We start from the raw sequence: 8934 nt of genomic DNA, 5'->3' as shown, positions 1-8934 counted from the left end.
CTGTGCACTGCCTAGCAAAAACTAACTCCTATCAGAGGAAACAGAGAATTTTTGAGAGCTTGAGAAGCACACACACATCACAGTATGGTCTGAAGACAAAAGACCTGTCGATGTAGCTGTGGCTCATCTATTTATAGCCTCGCGGCACGCGCACACTCCGGTGACGCCACCGCCCGAGGATATAAAAGTTCCGGGTCAATTTCATTGACGTGTTGTACACATATTCACAGCTGGTCACGTTAAAGATGTTCCCAATGTGCTGATCAGCGCAGCATCGATTGTAACTTTTGAAAGGGAACCATGGTTACATGCATAACCTGAGAATTTAATGGCTGTTCAAAAGTAGCAGTGTATTCTGATGAAATAAAACAAATATTTTATTGTTTGCAAGGAGTTTTATTTTGTTGATTATGCTGAATAGAAAATAAATAGAAAAATACTTTTGTTCCTCAGACTGGTGGTAGATAATAAAGCTGGAGGAAAGGTTTTAAGAAAGAACATATGCAAGGTTTCCCGCAGCACTTTGGGACTAAGGTGGTTGCCTAAGCAACACACGCCTGCCGCCTTAACTACGTCGTCAAAAAAAATTATATAAACGATATCCGCCGTGTTACTCTGTCCTGTTTTCTCCTTTTCAATTAGAGCTTAGATTCTCTGCCCAAGCCCGAACTGCCGGGACGATATTTCCAATATCCCTTGGGCCGGGTCGGGCTGATATTTCCTGCCACTATCCTCGGGCCGGGTCGGGCCGGGCCCTTGATCAAGCACTTGTGTTACAAAATGCAACATGTCACGTGTCATGCGCAGCGTCTCCTCCACTCGCACGCATCACACCGGGCCCGGGATAATAGGCTTTAAAAATATTTATTTTGTTTAAAAAATATTCTATATTCTAAAACCTTGTTGAATTATATTAGAGTAGCCGCCTAGTTCATTCTTGTTCATTTTCTGTGTTCATCATTGTTCACGGGTTTTCTTTTTACGTTTCTTCATTCGGATCCATTTGCGATCCATTCCTTTCTGAATAAACAAACAACGCAGTTTACATGCTTCGTCCTTGTTGCATTATTCATTAAGATAATTAATAAATGCACGCATAATTATCCGTGAACTTGATAAATGTTGCAAATATGTTTTACTATGCACAAACAAATGCCTTTCAACTTATTTGTGCAAAATTCAGAAGTAAATTAATGTGCAGCAATTTGTACAAACCTGTCTGTAGGCCTACTATATGTGTTGTAGCCATTTAGTTTCATATTTGTTAAAATATTATAATGTTATTTTTTTCCATCTATGTTCATTATGAAAAGTGACATGGAGTGGGTCAGACATGATTTTGACCACTTCATTAAGTTTTGTTTTGTAGAAAGCCTTTCTTTAACCCCCTTTTTGTCATACAGGCAAGTGTTATACATAATTTAAAACTGTTAAATGCCTTCTTTTATTTGTGTACACTAATAATAAAAACAAAATGTTATGTTTTTCGTAAAGTAAAGAAAATAAACATGATGCGCATTCTCCCGTCTCTCAATGTGAAGATTGAAAATTTTCGCGACAGAAAATGATCTGTAACTCAGCGAATGCTTGTCACTGTGACATGAAACATGTCTTTACGAAGCTTGAAGTCTCCATTTTTAAATGATAAACAAATGTCAAAAACAAATGTTCTCTATTTAAGTCATCCGTATGAAAGCAACAGCATGTACAGTTTCTCCAGTCCGAACTCATTAACTCTAATGTGACCACGCCCACGCGCGCACGAGCGATTGACATGCAAATAGTCCACGCTGGCCTGTAAACGCCCTCATTACCTCAAAACAAAGAATCAGAGACTACAGTAACACACTTCTCTGTTTTTCGTCGAGATTGTGTTTGTGCTGTGCTGTTTACCTTGGATTTACCTCAGAAGAATTAGAAGAACGCGATTTGAAGATGAGAAGGTAAGACATTTCCTCTCCTTATAGTAAGCATGTTATTGTTGTATAAACTTTACATTGTAGCTACTAGTTAAACTGGTGCCAGACTAAAATGTACATTATGAAATGAGATTGGAGTAAAAACATGAAGCCTATGTCGTACATGTATATGTAGGCTATCTATATATCGACATAAACTTGTAGAAATGTGAACTAGAGGCAACCTTTCAATGCTAAATGTATATACATGTACGACACGAGGATGTTTTTTCGATAATAAAACACAGCATGATAAATGTTGGCTAGTATGAGAGTTTACTCTAATATGGTGATTATTATAATGTTTAAACCCGTGTTTACTGTTAAATACTTTGTGGATATCTGCTCAAATGTAGATGGTAACAATAATGTTTCATAGTTTGGAGCGGCTCGATCGCTTCAGTAAATGTTCTCCGCACGCGCTGAGTTTGAGTCAGTCACGCTGTGCATTAGGGCTGTCAACGAATATTCTAAATTCGTATATATATTCGAATAGTTTTAAAAACAGAATTTCGAATGTGAAAATGAATATTCTAATGTGGAAAAACGCCCGCAGTAGCAAAGGCGCGGCTGTCTGCTTTGCGAGTGGGCGCGCTGCCTGAGGGGTCAGGGACAGGTCACAGGAAGAAGCGTTAACGTTAAACAGAAACATTACTAAAGTGTAGGCTACTGTACTGACTGAATAGATATCGCATGAATGAGGTAGGTAAGGTTAGATACAGCAGCTTCATGCACTGCAGGCTTCACTGGTTTGATTATTTACCGTTTCATGTTAAGGAAAAGTTCCATGTTTACCACAGCACAGCTCGCTCGGAGCGTTCACTGTCGGATTCGCGTCTAGTTGGATGCTTGAACATTTTGAATCCATTCGCGCGTCAAAGGCAAAAGTTTGAAGCGAATTTGACGCGTGGAGAGCGTGACGCCTCATTCGCACCGCAAGACCTCCAGACGTGCGTAAACGCGTCTTTACATTGACTTAACATTGAAATCGCTCCGCCAGACGCTCTATTCGCGTTTGGTGTGAACGCAGCATGAGGGTGAGAGAGAGTGCGAGTGCCTGCGAGTGCGAGTGAGCGAGACTGAGTGAGGTCTGCGGTCTTGGCCATTAGGTGATTTACTTGTTTTTGTGTAGGTAATACATGTCAAATATGCTTAAATAAACTACCTATACAAGTAGTTATGTCTCTTTGTATTAATTTGTCCTGTTATTGACGTAATGTGCGTCATTGACAAAATGCGCAACCAGATGTTCGAATATGTGTTTTTTTTAGAGGGAATATTCAAACGTCATTTTTGAGCAATTTTGACAGCCCTACTGTGCATTAGGCTTCATGTTTTTACTCCAATCTCATTTCATAACATCATAACGAATGGAAACATTTGAAGTAACATGATAATCAACATATTTTTCTCTAGTGTAGTGTTACTGATATGTTCCTTTTTAACCTATATGCCACCTGCTATAGGCTATTGTTAATATTATTTTATGCAGCACTGCACGTATATGCCTACAACGCACAACAAACCTGGTGTTCATTATTTATATATATATATATGTGTGTGTATGTATGTGTGTGTGTGTGTGTATTTTGTACATTTTAAATCGCAATTTTAACCAGAAAAATCTAAAATGTATTCCCAAAATTGTGCAGCCCTATAGTTTCTCTTGGTATCAGCATGTTCACAGGTCTTTATTTTTATTTTTATACAGGGACCAGATGCCACTGATGTGTCCTGCTGACTTCAACATTCACATGAGTACATGAACATGGTAAATGAAAAATCAAACACCTTGGAAATGACAGGTATGTACTATGTTTCATGAATGGCACAAAGGTGTGTGACTGTTCAAGTCTCTGTCTTTAGATATATGTGTTAAAAAATGTGTTTTTTTGTCATCTGTTGTGTATCTTTGGATTATGTTTTGTTGAAAATAAATCCAAACAATCAAAAAGCCATTCTTTTGTAAGTCTCTCCTCATTCTTTGTGCAAGGTTGCTCAGAATGATAGGGCCTGATAGCACCTGATAGGGCCATTATGGGAGGGTCTTTGTCTTTCTCAGGTGTGAAAGCCATAATTATTCAGGATGTGTTTACGCCTCCTCGCATAAAGCTTTCTTACACAAAACACGTCTTACAAGTTTTAAATCAATATATTGTCTTATCTGAATGAGTTAGGGCTGCACGATTAATCGCAATTTACATGTAATCGCACTTAAATCGAGATGGCTTATTGCGATTTTAAAATCGCAAAGGCTGCGATTATTTTTTATGCGCAGTTTGTCATTGATGTACGGCTCTGTAAACGCTGCTCCATCTGAAAGCACTGTGAGTTTGAGTCACTTATAACGTGCATTTGAAAAAACAACACGCGTCAAACATCTTTCCAAAACATGAGAAGCATTTATGAACCTCTTGTCCAACAACAGACAACATTTAATAACATGCATTAACTCCAAGCTCACTTCATAACGACAGTTGAGCTCCTTCTTCTGTGAGATGATGTGCCTTCTTACACAGAATAAGGCAGTCGTGTATTTATAAGTAATGGTTAATCAAAGCGTTTCAATCTTCTGTTTATTCAGCTACAGCGATAGGGATTTCCTGGAATGATGTGCATTATTGTACTTCTGCAGTGGGGCATATTTAGCGTGTTTGCGTGAGAGCGCCCTCTGGCGTTCAAACGGGTCAGTATTTACTACCAATCAGCCGCACTCCACTGACAAGTTGCGCACAAAATAATCGCAGCCTTTGCCAAATCGCGTGCGATTTTATTGCGATTAATCGTGCAGCCCTAGAATGAGTAGTCAGGATGATTTTCACATAGTTTTGGAGCAAATATTCTAGGCTATGTGATACAATTTTCAAAAGTCTTGTGAAGAAATAATCAGTATGGGTTTCATGACCTTATTTCAGTGACAATTTGTTTTGTTTTGTTTTTTCACAAACCACGCATAAATGTCATTATCTCAAAACTACAAACGTTTACATACATGCTGCTGATATATTATTGTAGCAGAGTTTGTGCTGAAAACAGTGTAATCAGACTTTAGCCATGAAAATGCATGTCAGAACACCTCCAGGGCCCAGAAAACACCTCAGACCCCAGAGGGTTAAAGTGAATTTCGTTTTGTATAAATTGTATCTTAATTTTAATACATTTTTCATCAACGAATTGCCTGTAATAAATAAGAAGCAAATATAGCAGACAATATAATCATGGAGGCGCCGGTGTGCGCCGTGGTCACTTGCATTGCTCGTGAACTAGAGCGCATCTCATCATAAATTAACTGAAACTCAGTGTATGCCTGACAGACATGAGAAATATATCTAAAGAAAGCTTGAAATGTCTTTAAATGAAACAATTCAAAACTAAAAGAAATAGGCAACTCTCTGATTATGTAATCCATGATGTGCATTTCTCTATAGGCGCGTTCACTACGGAGATGACGATCGTCAACTTCATCTTTGCAGTTGCAGCCGACACTGTTTTTTAATAAAAATCAATGCACGCCTGTCACCTGATTTACAAATGCACATCTTGCTTGTTGCACGCACACATATTATGTACATATTACAAAATAACGAGATATTATGTTGAAATAACATTATTAATAATAGCCTAATAAATCTTTAAGAATATTTGATTGAATGCTGAGTGTTGTGCTTGTTCAATTGAATCAAATTAATACTTTAATTGGGATAATTAAAATAATTGAATATTAAATATTAAGTGGCCTATGTTTGCTCATGTATTAATAGTACTTATATATAATATATCTAGCACCCCCTCAGCACCTGTGTTAAAAAATTATCTAGCACCAACCCTGGTTATAACGGCCCACATATTAAAAAATGGTCGGGTTTAAATCGGGCATGGGCTCATAATTACAGTTAATGTGTAACTGTAGCCCAGGCCGGGCTCGGACACAACGGGCTTGGGTATGGTCAGGCTTGATTTTTTGGGCCCGATCTAAGCTCTACTTTCAATCTTTAAAGGGGTCATATAATGGTACATGCACTTTTACAAGTTGATTGTACTGAAATGTGTGTTGGCAGTGCCTGTACACAACCATCATAAAATGATAAATCCATCCAGTGTTTTTTTTTTAATCTTCTTATATGTTTCCTCCTGTCTCAAATCAAGCTGTTCGATATTGTGACGTCACAATATCGACGCCCCTCCCACGATGGCTGATTGACAGCAGCGTTTCAAACACAGACCCGCCCTCGCGCCCTCCGGCGCGTTCATTGTTGATAGCTGGAGTGCTGAGCAGAATGGCGTCTAACGATTGTGGTGTTCTGTTCTTGGGTGTAATAACGAACAGATGATGTTTCTAAATCCGTACAGCTGAAGACGCAGTGGCTGAGTTTGTTTTCGAAGGGAATATTCCCCACGATCAACGTCAATGCTGTCATGTTTGCGCGAATCATTTCACCAGACTCGAGACTGCTTTACAAACGAGGGTCAGTATAAAGCTGTTTTTGCTAAGAAGCTGCTCCAGAAAAAAGGATCAGTACCAACTATTCGTGTTCCTGCTGAACCTCCAGAAGAACAAGTGAGTGTAACGTTTTATTGACCTTTATATTAATCTTTATATTAATCTTTGCAAATAGCTTGCACGCTTCACGATGAATGTGGCTATTTTTACACTCAGGGTACATTATGGCATGTTTTCTATGTACGACGTTCTCAATATAATTCATAATCCCACGTTTATAATGAACAACGCGTTATGGATTTTGTATTGTTATTTTAAACCAGTGGTTCTCAACCTTTTTTGGGCCAGCGCCCCCTATCCAATATCCAAATCCCTGAACGCCCCCCACCCCCAAACTAATGAGCGACCAGGAACGAGTGAGAGTTAATAGATTAAATAAGTGCAAAATTGTCTTTTATTAATACAATTGAACTATACTCCACAGTGATTCATCCAAAAAACAAGTTATAAACTGATCTCATTAAAATACGTCTCTATAGCACGCATTGTGTTTATCGTGCAATTTATACGTGAAAATTAGTTTTTACGTGCATATGATACGCAGTTTTCGCATAGCAATACCAGTGTTTCTCACAGGATTTTGGTAAATCTGTGTTGAGTGAACCTCGGGCCTTCTAAGGGGGTTTGGGGGCATTTTGATGTTAAATTCATCAATCTGGTGCACTTTGAGAGTTCAAAATTAAAAGTGCCAACCCATATATATATGTGCAAATTAAACAAAGAAAAATTCAAACCTCTTTTAGTTGTGTCTGTCTACATTACACTACTACATAATAATAGTTATAATATTAATCCTATGACAGTAATAGCCATATATTGTAAAACAAATGCACTGAAAAATAAAGAACGGTCATTAAAGCGGTAATGTTTGCACTTAGGTTTTATTACGCATTTAGGAGAGTATTGCAAAAAGCTGCTTACATTAACCTTACTTTCGAAAAATAAATAAATACAATCATGATTTTTCATGAAAAATTATGTTAGAATTGTAGGCCTAAAATATCTTGGTATATCAGCTTGTTTTCATCAATGGTATAATTAATACAATTACAATTAATTTGGTTTGTTGTGATTCATTTGTGTTCATAATCAGTAAAACAAAAAAACTTCAAACAAGATTAAACACATATGAACAATTAAATTATTATTGTATTATTAATTATTTTTATATCTTGAAACTACCCAAGCAGCGTTTCGTGCTCAGATGTGATGGCGGAATGAATACATTACCAAAATGTGATTGCAGAAATATATTTAAATTATCCATCAAATTGTCATTTTCTCCTTACTGTCTTGCGAGTTAACAATAATGCCTGACCAGTAAATTACTTGGTGAACAAAGAAAACATTATGGCATTAGGGATTTTAATTAGTTAATGCCTAAAAATGTAAAAGTTTGACCTTATAAATAGAATATTTTAATTAATTTTAAAATTCGTCGCCAAAGTGAATGGGAACATGATTTATTGAAAATATTTGAAAAAAATATAAGTGTTTCTTAAGTCAATACGTTTTAATGGCTTGTCAACTTTCCATTCCTCCGCTACATGATTCTAGGCACCACCGGATTGTTGTCAGCGTGAAACACATTTTTGAGCTCGTGAATGCTGATTCTTGTCAGCGCTGGATTCTAGTCAGTGCTCGAGCGCTGGTCTAAGACTGGAAAAATAATAGAGTCGTTGCAAAAGTAACGATAGGCTACATGTCGCTTTAAACTGGAAGATTTTAGAATGTTAGGCATTCTAAACTTTTGTATAAGAAATAATATCAAGTCGTCAAAATACAACTCGTCAAAACTCCGCGAATCACAACAAGCGCGCGCGGTGAGAACACTCATTTAAACAGCATATACACAACTTGACTGCACATGATATTTTTGACATTATTGATACTGCTTTCAATCATAATGCAATAGAAATGAACACAAACAAGTAATAAAAACTCGTTGAGTGTTTTAGCGCAATTTTCTGACCTCATGGGATCACAACACTAAGAGATAGTAAATCTTTTCCTGGATTTTTTTTGTGCGTTCCCGAGATTAGACCTTCCTTAACATAATGCCGAAAACCCGAAGTCTCTAGGTGGTCTGGTTGAGGAGTAGATAGAAGTGCAAGATTGGTGCGCACAGACAGAACAGAAATCATGAGTTAACAATCGTAATTTTGTCCGGTGGAAAATTGCGCTAAAAACCTGCCTAGTGCCGACCTACAACACTGACGGTGGACTTGCGGTCAGGAGTAGAGCGGCTGCACGAATTTTTTTTGTTGTTGTTGTTTTTGAGCGCTGCTGAGGTATTCTTTCACACGCACCATAGATGCGCGTGCACACACAATATGATACTCTGAGCATATGTTTTACAACATAATTTAACAAAAACATAGTCCTAACACTTTTTAAATAGCCCCCTTAAAGTGTTTATTACAACTAAATTACTAAATGCTTAAAATGAATAAAAGTAAATGAACAAAAATTTGC

Source organism: Abramis brama, assembly GCF_963993115.1.
Source record: "Abramis brama genome assembly, chromosome: 3".
Classification (NCBI taxonomy): domain Eukaryota; kingdom Metazoa; phylum Chordata; class Actinopteri; order Cypriniformes; family Leuciscidae; genus Abramis; species Abramis brama.
This window is presented reverse-complemented; position numbering follows the sequence as displayed.